Consider the following 13323-nt stretch of genomic DNA (forward strand, 5'->3'; position numbering starts at 1 on the left):
GTGATTTTCTGTGATTCACATCTCCTCGAAAACGGGCAAACTGTGTAATTTTTACATATTCCGATAGAGATTTACCTTATGATCTCAAAAATCGCCTCATCTGAAAATTTGATTAATTGTTTCTTGAGTTTTTTTATTAAAATTGTTCACATATCTGAGGTCTTTTTGAAAGCTCTTTTTGATCTTTCTGATGGCTCTGCTCCTTGCGGCCAGCTGCGCAGAGTTTTCAACGCTCAGCCTGCTGGCCACTGTTTTCCACGAGCTGCGAGTTATGTAACCCCCCTTTCTGCCCCTCGAGATAGGGCGGGAGTGGGCTCGCAGTCGGCCCTGTCCGCCTGCTCGCCGAGTTCAAGTCCGCTCTCTTTCTCTCACTCCTCCCACCCCTCCTCCCTCCTCCTCCCTCCTCCTCCCCACTCCCTCCACTCCCCCTCCCTCCTCCCCTCCACCCCCCCCCCCCGACCTCCTCCTCCCCCCGCAACCGTGCGTTGAGGGGATGGGACCCAACGGGTCCCCCTTGGTCTAGTATTATATAAAACTGCCGACATGTCATGAATGAACTACCTTTCCTGTGGAAAACATTTGGAGAAACCAGGAACATGGTAAAACGAAACATAGGTTAAAGTATATAACACCACTGACCTAAAGTATTTCCCTTAGTTATAAAAAGACAAGATTACTGGAAAAACATGAGTCTTGTAGTATCTCTGGGGAAAAAAAAGTGTTTGAATTCTAGGTTGCCGGTCTTGCATCAGAACTGGGAAAAGGTTAGTTGGAACAGAGATGGAAGAGAGGATGGGAGGAAAGAACAGGTGGATCTACAATGTGTTGGGGGTGTAAAATAAGAATTATGTGACAAAAGAAAATAAGGATGTTGATGGGATAAGTAAAGAATATATGGAACCAGGGATGTAAGTGTCATGAGCTATAAGCAAAATCATTTTCCAACAATTTCCCTCTGGAAAAAGTGGGAAAGGATTGTGAGCTGATATTCTTGAACTCAATTTTGAGGCTGGAAAATTGAGGTGCCAAATTGAAATAAGAGGTGGTATTCTAGGAGTTAATATTGAACTTCATTGGAAATGTGTATGACCTAAAGTCAAAATTGGAGCAGGGCAGAGTATTGAAATATTGATTTGAAATAATGGGGATCTCTGAGTTATGCTGTAATGACATTGTGTGTAGCAAATGCTGTATACTAAATTGAACGTGTTGCATTGGTTTGCCAGGAAGGTCTGTGGGCCCTGCCCAACGGGTAGGGAAGAAGTTAAAAGACAAGTATTGCCTGCCAAGGGAAGGGTTGTTTTGGAATGATTGAGAAGTTATCCAGGGTGCCATGAATGGAATGGTCCACTTCTAATGCTGAAAGACGAGAAAGGGAAAGATGGGAAAATCAACAAAATCATATACTCACGAAACACCTCATCTTTGTATTTCCTCAGACATTTTCTATTTATGTATTCACTATTTCCATTTTCATGTAATTTATCTAATTTCTCCTCCATACCTCACTCCATCCAATTGCACCTCCCTCATCCGCATTAGCTTTTTGTTCTTTTCTCTTTCCCCTTTCCCTTCTCCAGTATTGGTATCAAGCCTGATATGTTTTCAACGTTTTCCAGTTCTGATGAAAAATCATCAACCAGGAATGTTAACTTTGTTTTCTCTCTCCACAGATTCTACCCAGCCCGTTGCAAATTCCAGCAATTTTTATATCTGTTTGTCAGCAACACGGTATTTTCCTTTTTATTTTTAGTCATAATCATTTTCTATTCACATTTTATATGCTATTTGAAATGAACCCCAATTTAACTCTGTAACATTATGCTGAATTTCAACACTATGACCTTTATTGTGATCTATAGCTAACATTTATATACATGGAATATATAACATCATATTTGTCAAAGTGTACGTTTAGGTTCAGGATTTAGGTTCATTATTGTCCCATGAATTGAGGTATAGTAAAGGGTTTGTTTTGCATGTTATCTGATCAGATCAGATATACCATATATAGATAAAATCAGTTTAAACTCAAATACAATAGATAGAGCAATGGGGAAGATACATTGCAGAAAATTGTTCTCAGCATTGTAGCACGTTGGTTTCTTAAACTAAGTCTATTGTCCTCAACAGAGTAGAGGTAAATCAAACAATACCCTAACATATGGAAGGAAATCAAAACAGTACCCTATCTTGTGCAGGATAAAATTGTAGGAATTTTGTAAATTGTACAAAATTGTCTTGTGTATATTGAAAACGGGTTAATATAAAATATTGGCATGGTAAAAGTCTAAAATTCTAGTTCTTTTAACTATTTAGATTTGCCTCCTTGCAAATAACTAAACAGAAAATTTGGATCTGAATGAAATATTAATTCTCAACTGGCATGGTACCAGATAGAAATTTAACTTAAAAACCCACTGAGAGTGCAAACAAAAATTTGGGATTCAGAGATTGACATTGTTCTATGCACAAAAAAAAAGACACATGTTCAGAATGCTCTGAATGTCCAGTGCCAGGGTTCCAGATTTTCACTCTGGTCTGGAGAAGAATTGAGTGGGAAGGGGGGATCCAATGGTCTTAAAGCATGTCTGATGTAGGCAGGACTAAGCGATTATAGAAAAAATAACGGGATCCTGTCAAATCTAGCAATCCTTGGGGATTTTAATTTATATTTACTGAAAACATCAAATGGGCAAATGCAGGTGAAGAGTTAGTGTTTACAGGATAGTTTCCGGGGACAGCATATTCTGGAAAGAGCCAGCGAATAGGCTATACTAAACAGAAATTGTGCAGTGAGATGGGATTAATTACTTAGCTCATCATGAAGCCACCCCGAGCTACAATGCTCGTAATATGATTACATTTTATATTCAGTTTGAGGGAAAGAAGAATGGGACCAAGACTAGTATTTTAAACATCAATAAAGGCAATTACGAGGGAATGAAAGCTATGCTAGCTAAAGGGAAGTGTCAAATTAGATTAAGGGGTGGTTATTCGAGATGCAGTTGCAGACATTTAATGGGATCGTTCCATTGCAAAGGGAGGGCACACCATCCACGGTTAACTAAACAAGTTAAAGATAAAGCACATTTGCACAAAGACAGGCAGCAGATAAGAAAATTTGTTTAGTTTCATTCATTGCCACGTGTACCGAGGTTCAGTGAAAAGCTTTTTTTGCCTGCTAACCAGTCAGTGGAAAGACGATACCTACATGATTACAATTGAGCCATCCACAGTGTACAGATAGTGTACTTGATAAAGGGAATAACAATTAGTACAAGATAAAGTCTGATTTAAAGATAGTTTGAGAGTCTTCAGTGAAATAGCTAATAACTCTGGACCACTCTCAAGTTGTTGATAGGATGGTTCAGTTGCCTGATAACAGCTGTAAAGAAACTGTAACAGAACCTGGAGGTGTGCATTTTCACACTTCTGTACCTCTTGCCTGATGGGTGAGGGGAGAAGGGGGAGTGACTGGGGTTAGACTCTTTCTCAATTATGTCGGTGGCCTTGCCGAGGTAGCGTGAAGTGTAAATTGAGTCAATGGAAGGAAGGTTGGTTTGTGTGATGGTCGGGGCGGTGTCCACAATTCTCTGCAATTTCTTGCAGTGTTGGATGGAGCTGTTCCAAAACCAAGCTGTGATGTATCCTGATTAAATGCTTTCTACGTCAAGCGCATCTGTAGATGTTGGTGAGAGTTGTTGGGGACATGCCGTACTTCCTGAGCCTTCTAAGGAAGCAGAGGAGTTGGTGTGTTTTCTTGGTCATTGCTTCGATATCGGTGGTCCAGGACAAGTTGCTTATGATATTTACTCTGGAGAACTTAAAGCTTCAGCGCCTTCAGTGCATGCCAGGGTAGGTGTCCTGCTTTGCTTCCGAACATTGATTACTATATCATTTGTCTTGCTGACATTTGAGAGAAAGGTTGTAGTCTTGACACCATGTCATAAGATTCTCAATCTCCTTCCTGTACTTGGTCTCGTCTTTATTTGATATCCGGCCCACAACGGTGGTGTCTACAAATTTGTAGATTGAATTGGAATTGTATTTGGCTGCACAGTCATGGGGGTAAAAGAGGTGGAGGAGCTAAGAACACAGATAGAATATTTTTTTAAAGTAAATAATGATTGAGGAATATTAGAATGTGAGATCATGCTAGCCCGGAATACAAAAATGAATAGGTAGATTCTATAGATATTTTAAACATCATAGTGTTAACAAAGTGAGCATTTGTTCACCAAATGATTAAAAACTTCAAAAATATAGGTGGGAATGTGACTGGAAGGTGTTTATCGCCTCGAAGAGAAAAATGCGAGTAGAATGTGTGAAAATGGGAAGGCTGTGATCTATCATTTGGAAGAAAATAGGAAAACTAACCAGATTGACACACACAAACACACAGCCACAGAGAGTTTTATAATAATGGAGATGTGCAGGGCAGGTTTTTCGCACAGTGGTGGGGACTGGAATGCATTGCTGGTGGAGGCATATACAATAGTGGCATTTAAGAGGCTGTTAGATAGGCTTATGGAAGTGCAAGGAATAAAGGAATATAGATTGTATACTGGCAGATGAGAACAGTTTAACTTGGCACCATGTTCGGCACAAACAGTGTGGGCGAAAGGGCCCCATTCCTGTGCTGTAATGTTCTATATTCTATACCACGGCACGGCGAAGAAGTCATAATAATCAAACAAATTCAGCAAGATTTTGTCAAAAATGATTTTCTATTCACCAATTTATTGATGTTCTTTGAAAATGTAACCTGAAGGATAAAGAGGGATTGGTGACTTTCCCATGAGTTATCTGATGTGTAATTATGTGCCAAACATAAAAGCTCATGGCATGGGACTGAAGCTTCCAAGCTGTTTTACTGCAGGAAAATTGGTAAACATCCTCTCAGATCAGATGAAGGAATTATTCTCTGAAAGCCGCAAAGTGATTTAAGAACTGACTTCACACTGACCAAGTGACCAAGTGTCTGCAATCATATTGGAAACATCAACGTATGTGCTCCAATATGCAGATTATTCGTAGATTGTCCTGATCTGCACCTTCATTTGGCAATCCCCACCCGTTTTAAACAAAAATCTGTTCACCAATGTACATACTGCTGAACATAGTAATGGAGACCTGCATATCTTTTTCGAGATGTGAAAATTGTGCTTGTAGAATCCAATTAAATCACCTTTATTGTACTTGTCTTTTAAAGCATTGTTTATCTGGAGATCAATGAGTTGCATTTGTATAGACCATGGTGCTGAATCAGTGCTGATAGCAAATAGATTTTCAAAAAGCCATATGTCAGCATTATGTCAGTGGAAATCTTGGAATCTTTCAGAAAACTGCTGTTGTTACAATGCAAGCTTCTACATTGCCTTGTCCCTTTGAAATCCTGTTGCCAGAATTTGGTTCTGAATTAGGTAAGCTGGAAAATATTTTGGTTTGCCTTCAGCTAACTGTTGACTAAATGGCTACAGTTTTTCACATCACTCTGTTAATTGTAAATTGCCCCTAGTGTGTGCAGGATAGCGTTAGTGTGCGGGGATCGATGGTCGCCACAGACTCAGTGGGCCAAAGGGCCTGTTTCCGCGCTGTAACTCTAAACTGAACAAAATACTATGAGATAAGCCACAGTTGACATTGGCCCTTACTAGTTTTAAAAAACGAAACTATGGAAGTCAAGCGCATTGTTTGAGAAAATTACATTTGCATGGTCATAAATTCCAATAGGAAAACTTGAGGTTTCCTGATTCTTCCACTCTAATATGAGCAATCATCTGGGGCCATTCAAAGTTTCCACCCTTCCACCAAAAATGCATTTGAAACAAATCAATGTAATTGTTACAAGGACAACAGTGATTAATAAGTCAGAGTTTCCTCTTAGTTTATTAAGAATCTATTTTCATCCATTATTAAATGTCTTATGTGCAAGACTGTTTACATCTCTGCCCTGTCCTTCAAGTATTAGTGGAGATCGGTTGATGTGATTCAAATTAAAAAACCGATATGAGATGCTAGGGGAAGGTTTTGGCATGAAATTAAGTCAATCTTGATATATCATTATATTACAAAATATGATAATTGCAAATTATATTTGAAAATTTAAATATAAATTGCAATTATTACATCATTTAGTCAATTATCATTATAAAGTTTATTATTAAATATTGACCTTGAGATTTGATGAACAATTGTGCTTACAACATTACTGATAATTTCAGGAGGGGCTTTTGTATGTTACTGTAAATGGCAGGTTTTATCATGATAAACGTTTGTATTTTCCTTCAGTTTATTTGATTTTTTTAAAATTGTAATCTACGTACAAGGTTATTATTCTGGTAAATATGTTTGCACAAGATTAAGCCAAGTGTGTTGGGGCCAGTATACATACTTGGCTTCATCTTGTACTAGGATAACGGGAACAAAATTATGAATTACTTGACAATAAAAAAAGTGGATAGATTAACAGCAGGATAAAGAAATGTGAAAACTGAATAAAGTTTCTGAGGGATTCTCTGGCAACCTTCGATATGATCTATCACATTACAGTTTCTTAAATAAGCCAAGGCATGAGATCGCTTCATGAAAAATACAGGTTGTTCTGCTATAACGCGTGCTTCCATAACGGGAATTGGAAACAACGTGATGATGAATTTAGGAGCATTATTTCTATTATTTTGACTGAATTGGTTATAACGTGATTTCGATCAGGAACAAGTGAATCATTTAAAAGTTATTTTGCAAATTGACAAGCAGAGAAAAAAAGCTGTCTGGGGGGGGGGGGCGGTGGGGGGGGGGAAGACATCAATGTTGGTAGAACATGTGACCTCTCTACAGTAATCGGACACCATTTTCTTTGAAACACGTCTGCTAGTTTTCTCTGGGTGGCCAGAGAAATTGACAAGCAGTCGCTACTTTGACATTTGGGCAATGGCGCTTGATTTAAACAATGTGATCTATAGCCTTTAGTACACTTAGCTTGCAGTATTAAAAATAAACTTGTAGCTATTTAAAAAAAACTTTCTTTTTTGAAAATCCTGCAGGAAAATGACGTTGTTATAGTGAGTATGCCCCGAGCTCCCCCTTTCCCATTGATACAATTTTTTTATAACAAGATTTCCTTTAACACATGGTTTCTTGATGATGCAACTAGCGCGATACAGCAGAACTACCCGTGCAGAAAGATTAGCTTTGACATGACTACTTGTTCCACGACTATCCCTTGTAATTGGAATTTCTATTTCTCTCCCTCTCCCCTGGGGTGGTGCTGGAGCACGAAACCAATAATGATTCATCTAGATTTCTTGTATCAACCTTAACTACTCTTCTACTTTGTTCAAGCAGTGACTCCATTTTTGTGCTTAATTAATCACAATGAGCTCCGTGCAACTCAGTCTCAAGATTTGTATTTCTGGTTAATTTCCTACTATTCCATGATCTTCATTGTTCACTTTCCATAGATGATGGTAGATCAACAAAACAATCCTTCCTTGGATGTCAGTCCATTGCTTTGGGAAGATACAAAAACATTTATGAAATATTTTTAAAAAGTGTTTGAGAATGGGAGTAGTGAAACATGTTACAAAAGAAGCAACAAATTTTCACCTACTATGACGTGTAAATTGAATTTTGTTCAAAAGAATAAATCATAGAAAGAAGCAAAAAATATTGGTTTGATGTCTAAAGATAGAAAGGAACTGCATGCTTTAAGAATGTAATGCAACAAAAGAGAATTACAGTGGTAAAATTCACTCAGATATTTTTATTCTTTCACTATGAAATGCTTTGTGTAAGTATTGACTGCTGCTTTTCTTCCACTGGTGCTGGTTATTCATGGATGAGATTATGTATTGTATATTGTCAGACAATTTGATCTTGGTGTGCATCACAACTGCGTCAGAGCGTATCCCCACCTGACTTCCACATGTGCATTTCCACATGAGTAACATTTGGTTGCTGCTTGAACGCAGGCGGTTGATATGTTTTTAACTCGCTATAAGATCAAAACAAGCTGTCAGGGGGTGGTATTAGCAGCCATCAGTTAAAGTTATGAATTTGGAATATTAGCCAGAGCATTATTTTAGTGGCTCACTTAATAACAACATAAACCTAATGTAGTGAAGGGTGACAAAACCTATTGTGGGGATTTGATTTCCTTCTGTGATACAGGTGACTTCTGCATTACGAAAGAGTTGTATTTGCAAGAAAACGTGCATGTTACAATTTTCTTTCAGAATGCGAGTCCCTTTTCTCATTGAATCCCATGGGTAATTGAAAGGCATTCCTGCAGGATATTTTTTCTCATGTTAAGCCATTTTATCGGTGATGACAGTGACCTACTACAGTTGTTTCACAGCTGATGCCATCGTTAGACTCGATGGACAAGGGTGGTGCAAATCATCGCCTAATTTTATTGCCGCACATTACTGAGTTGATAAAAAATAAAAATTGACAAAAGTTATTATTTCTTTTGCATTCTGTCTTTATCTATTTTTTGCCTTTATAAAACACATAAGAGCAAATTTTATTCCATTCTTCAAATCTTTGGGTGGTAATTTATGAATTGCGTAAGGATGAATTTTCATAAACTAAATGCCGTATCATGGGGGCCACCTGCAGTGCACTTTTTCTAAATCAATTAATTTCAGTGATCTGTCTTGTATGTCTTTTGTTTCTGCTTAAATCTGTAGCGAGCAAATAATGCATTGATATGGTTTAAGGTGACCCCGATTTGATGTTGTATTTTGGTAAACCTGTTGCCCCGTTTCAGAGAACTGAGGTGGGAAGTGAAAATTGGTGTTAATGCTGATTAAGAAATAAAACTCTTAATTCTGAAGGACAAGTTTAGTGCCTGGATTAATTTCTTGTATTACTGAACTAAAAGTTTATTTGACTTGGACTGCAAGAAATGAAGGATTGTCCTTTTGCTTTTGCTTCAATATTGAAATAATTCTCTGAATAGAGAGTGTGAAATGATTAGTTGAAACTGGAAAAACTTGCATTTTTTGTCAATTTTTGTAATTCTATAGAACATAGAGTACAGCAAAAAAAAATCTCTTCGGTCCACAAAGCCTGTAAAGAGCATGATGCCTATTTCTCACTACTAAATTGAATGTTTATTTTTAGCAAAATTGATAGGTTTATAAGTAAGGCTGATATGAATCTTTCACGGGGCAATTCTGACTGAAGATTTGTCTAAATACTATAGCTTTGTCTTTGGTACTTAAATGTTAGATGGCCATCTTTGAGGATGGAGATATTCTCTGAGCTCTTGCCTTCTGTTGGTTCATCATTGTCCACCATTCACTAATGGATATTGGCAGGACTGCAATGTTTTGATCTGATAAACTAGTTATAATATTAATTTAGTTCTATTTCCCAGATACAGTGCCCTCCATAATGTGTGTTACAAAAATCCATCATTTATTTATTTGTCTCTGTACTCCACAATTTGAGATTTGTAATAGAAAAAATTACAAGTGGTTAAAGTGCACATTGTCAGATTTTATTAAAGGCCATTTTTATACATTTTGGTTTCACCATGTAGAAATTACAGCTGTGTTTATACATAGACCCCAATTTCAGGGCACCATAATGTTTGGGACACATGGCTTCACAGGTGTTTGTAATTGGTCAGGTGTGTTTAATTGCCTCAATGCAGGTATAAGAGAGCTCTCAGCACCTAGTCTTTCCCCCAGTCTTTCCACCATCTTTGGAAACATTTATTGCTGTTTATCAACATGAGGACCAAAGTTGGGGTGGGAGATTGCAACTTTCACGTGGTCCACCCTGTTTCGACGAATGCAATCAACCTGGCGTGCACAAACAGAAGATCAAACAGAACAAGTTGTCTTACAACTTTAGGCTGTGCACGCCATATGCAAGAAGAAGAAGGACCAAAGTTGTGCCAATGAAAGTCAAAGAAGCCATTATGAGACTGAGAAACAAGAATAAAACTGTTAGAGACATCAGCCAAACCTTAGGATTACTAAAATCAAATGTTTGGAACATCATTAAGAAGAAAGAGAGCTTACTAATCGCAAGGGGACTGGCAGGCCAAGGAAGACCTCCACAGCTGATGACAGAAGAATTCTCTCTATAATAAAGAAAAATCCCCAAACACCTGTCCGACAGATAAACACTCTTCAGGAGTCAGGTGAGGATTTGTCAATGACCACTGTCCACAGAAGACTTCATGAACAGAAATACAGAGGCTACACTGCATGATGCAAACCACTGGTTAACCGCAAAAATAGGATGGCCGGGTTACAGTTTGCCAAAAGTACTTAAAAGAGCAACCACAGTTCTGGAAAAAGGTCTTGTGGGCAGATGAGACGAAGATTAACTTGTATCAGAGTGATGGCAAGAGCAAAGTATAGAGGAGAGAAGGAACTGCCCAAGATCCAAAGCATACCACCTTATCTGTGAAACACGGTGGTGGGGGTGTTATGGCATAGTCATGTGTGGCTGCTGAAGATATTGGCTCACTTATCTTAATTGATGATACGCTGCTGATGGTAGTAGCATAATGAATTCTATAGTGTACAGACACATCCTATCTGTTCAAGTTCAAACAAATGCTAAAGCAACAAAGGAGTTTATCAAAGCTAAAAAATGGTCAATTCTTTAGTGGTCGTCGATCACCCGATATGGACCCAATTGAGCATGTATTTTATATTCTGAAGGGAAAACTGAAGCAAACAAGCATAAGCTAAAGATGGCTGCAATACAGGCCTGGCAGAGCATCACCAGAGAAGACACCCAGCAACTGGTAATGTCCATGAATCACAGACTTCAAGCAGTCATTGCATGCAAAGGATATGTCACAAAATACTAAACATGACTACTTTCATTTACATGAGATTGCTGTATCCCAAACATTATGCCGCCCTGAAATGTGGGGGACTATGTATAAACACTACTGTAATTTCTACATGGTGAAACCAAAATGCATAAAAATGGCCTTTATTAAAATCTGACAATGTGCACTTTAACCACATGTGATTTTTTTTTCTATTACAATTCAAATTGTGGAGTACAGAGGCAAATAAATAAATGATGGGTCTTTGTCCCAAACATTATGGAGGGCACTAAGTTCTATTGCCTTCAAATTTAGGTTTAATATCACTGTCAGCCAATCTACTGGCATTATACTTTTTCAGGTGAATTGTTACATTTCAATAGCTCAACCATCTCTTTCTGAGACTTTTACAAAATGTATTATTGCAATCTCTCTGAACCAGGGATGTATCCGTGTGTGATTAGTATTTTTCTTTTCATTGTAAATTAGTTAGTATTTCTAAAATTAAAAGAGGAAATATGGGAAATAATCAGGAGGTCACACTTATTATTCAATTACCATATTGTTGGTATTTCTATCTTCCAATATCACTTCAAAATGATCGGTCTGTCTGGCTCCCTGGTTATTACTAAAGCAGTTGATGTATCTATCATTCTGTTTGCTGTCTAAGTTTCCCTTGGCCTACATTTGACAGCTTATTCCCACTCCAGCTTTCCATTATATTGCTCTTTGCTTTATAGTTTATTATTTTGTATTATTCTTTGCATCACTGTCTTGTTCAGATATTTATGCATCCATTTTCCTTGCTTGTGTTTCTCCTTATGTTTTTTGTCATTGTGGTGTGTCACTCGTGTTTAGTGCACATTTTGCAGTGGCAAGTATTATTTTGGAACTGAACAGCTTAAATATTTGATCATATGTACTTTATTAATATTTATTAGTTACGTAGTCCATTTTATTTTGCCATGTCCTATTTGCCAACTCAGAACCTGCTTTCTTGGCTTTGTAGAGCTTTTCTGTTTCTCAATAACTATCCTAAATCATACAGAATTAAAGTCACTGTTGCAAAGATATTCCCTGTTGTTTGGCCCCATCAAAGCAGATGGGACAAAACTCACCTGCTTTGGTCCATTTTCCATTTCTGGACTTGGTGAATCCTCACTTGTCAGGTTTCTGACGTGATGGGATGAAAAGGTGTTCTGTGCACATTATTGGGGCACTCCCTCTTGACATTTCCCATAATGACCAGTCTGCATGTCACCTACAGTACTTCCTCAATTCGGCTGCATACAGTCACTTCTTCCTGTGCAACAACATAAGAAAATAGGAGCAGGGAAAATCCACCCAAATCACCAAGCCTGCCCTGGTATTCAAAAACAATACACAAAATGTTGGAAGAACTCAGTGGGTCAGGCAGCATCTGTGGAGGGAGATGGACAAACGACGAAGGGTCCCGACTCAAAATGTTGCCTGCATATTTCCCTCCATAGATATTGCCTGACCTGCTGAATTCTTCCAACACTTTATTTGCTCAAGATTCCAGATACTTTTGCATCTCCGCTGTTCAATGTGATTGTAGCTTATCTATTCTACTGGCTGCCACCTCCTCTGTGCCAGCTCTCCATAAGCCTTATTTCCTTGATCTTTGAAATATTTATCCAAATCTATCTTCCATATTTCCATTGATCTGTCCTCCCCATCGCATTCGTGTGCAGAAAATTCCAAAGATTCATTGCCTTCTGAGAGATGTTTCTACACACCTGAGTTTAAATGATCAGCCCTTGTATTGCAACTCATTGTTCATGACTCCCCTGATGCCGGAAATATCTCAACATCTGTCCTGTCAAATTCCTTAGGATCTATCGGTTCTAGCCTCTCCGTTTCATGATTTTCTTTAAAATAGCCCATTTTTTTTCCTCATCGAATCCAGTATTGTAGGGGGAGATGCAATCCGACACGACATGTTTCTCTCATATTAAACTATTTTTATCGGCAATGATAAAGTGACCCACTACAGTTAAGTAACAGAGGAGGCCAAGGTTAGAGTTGGTTGGTATACAAGGCTCGTGTGAAAGAAACAGCAGATTATTTTATGTTATTATTTTTAGTCGCTCAGGCTAAATTTGGATGTAGATACGATATCACCACATCGATTGGGTTGGCAGTCATAACCGAATTCTCCTCTGCCATGTCCTTTCCAGTTCGAGGACATGTGAACCAACGAGTGCGGGGTTGGAGCGCTCTTCACACTTTCTATGACTGACTTGTGGATTGGGAAGTGGTATTCGGAAAGGGATGGGATAGACATAGAAAATAGGTGCAGGAGGAGGCCATTCGGTCCTTCGAGCCTGCACTGCCATTCAGGGATCGGAGTTAATTAGAGGTGGTATGGAGGAGTTCGGGGTGTTCATGGATTAAAGCACGGTGACTTGATGACAGCGGAGTAAAGGCCGAGGGATTATTTAAAGAAAGTGACCATGGCTACTGCAGCTCCCCACAATACAGCGCGGGAGAGA

At 38.5% G+C, this 13323-nt stretch overlaps 1 protein-coding gene across 10 annotated transcripts in view; it reads left to right on the forward strand.

Moving 5' to 3' along the window:
* kcnab2a (potassium voltage-gated channel subfamily A regulatory beta subunit 2a) overlaps positions 1 to 13323 on the forward strand; it is a 126098-nt gene that overhangs the window by 24316 nt on the left and 88459 nt on the right. For 6 of the 10 annotated variants that reach the window (XM_055659313.1, XM_055659319.1, XM_055659320.1 and 3 more), the window contains exon 2: positions 1674 to 1731. The exons of the other annotated variants lie outside the window; for them this stretch is intronic. The gene's annotated coding sequence lies outside the window, so the exon portion shown is untranslated. The remainder of the gene's footprint in view (positions 1 to 1673; positions 1732 to 13323) is intronic. 10 annotated transcript variants of the gene reach the window in all.

This window comes from Leucoraja erinacea, chromosome 30 (assembly GCF_028641065.1).
Source record: "Leucoraja erinacea ecotype New England chromosome 30, Leri_hhj_1, whole genome shotgun sequence".
In the NCBI taxonomy this organism is placed as follows: Eukaryota; Metazoa; Chordata; class Chondrichthyes; order Rajiformes; family Rajidae; genus Leucoraja; species Leucoraja erinaceus.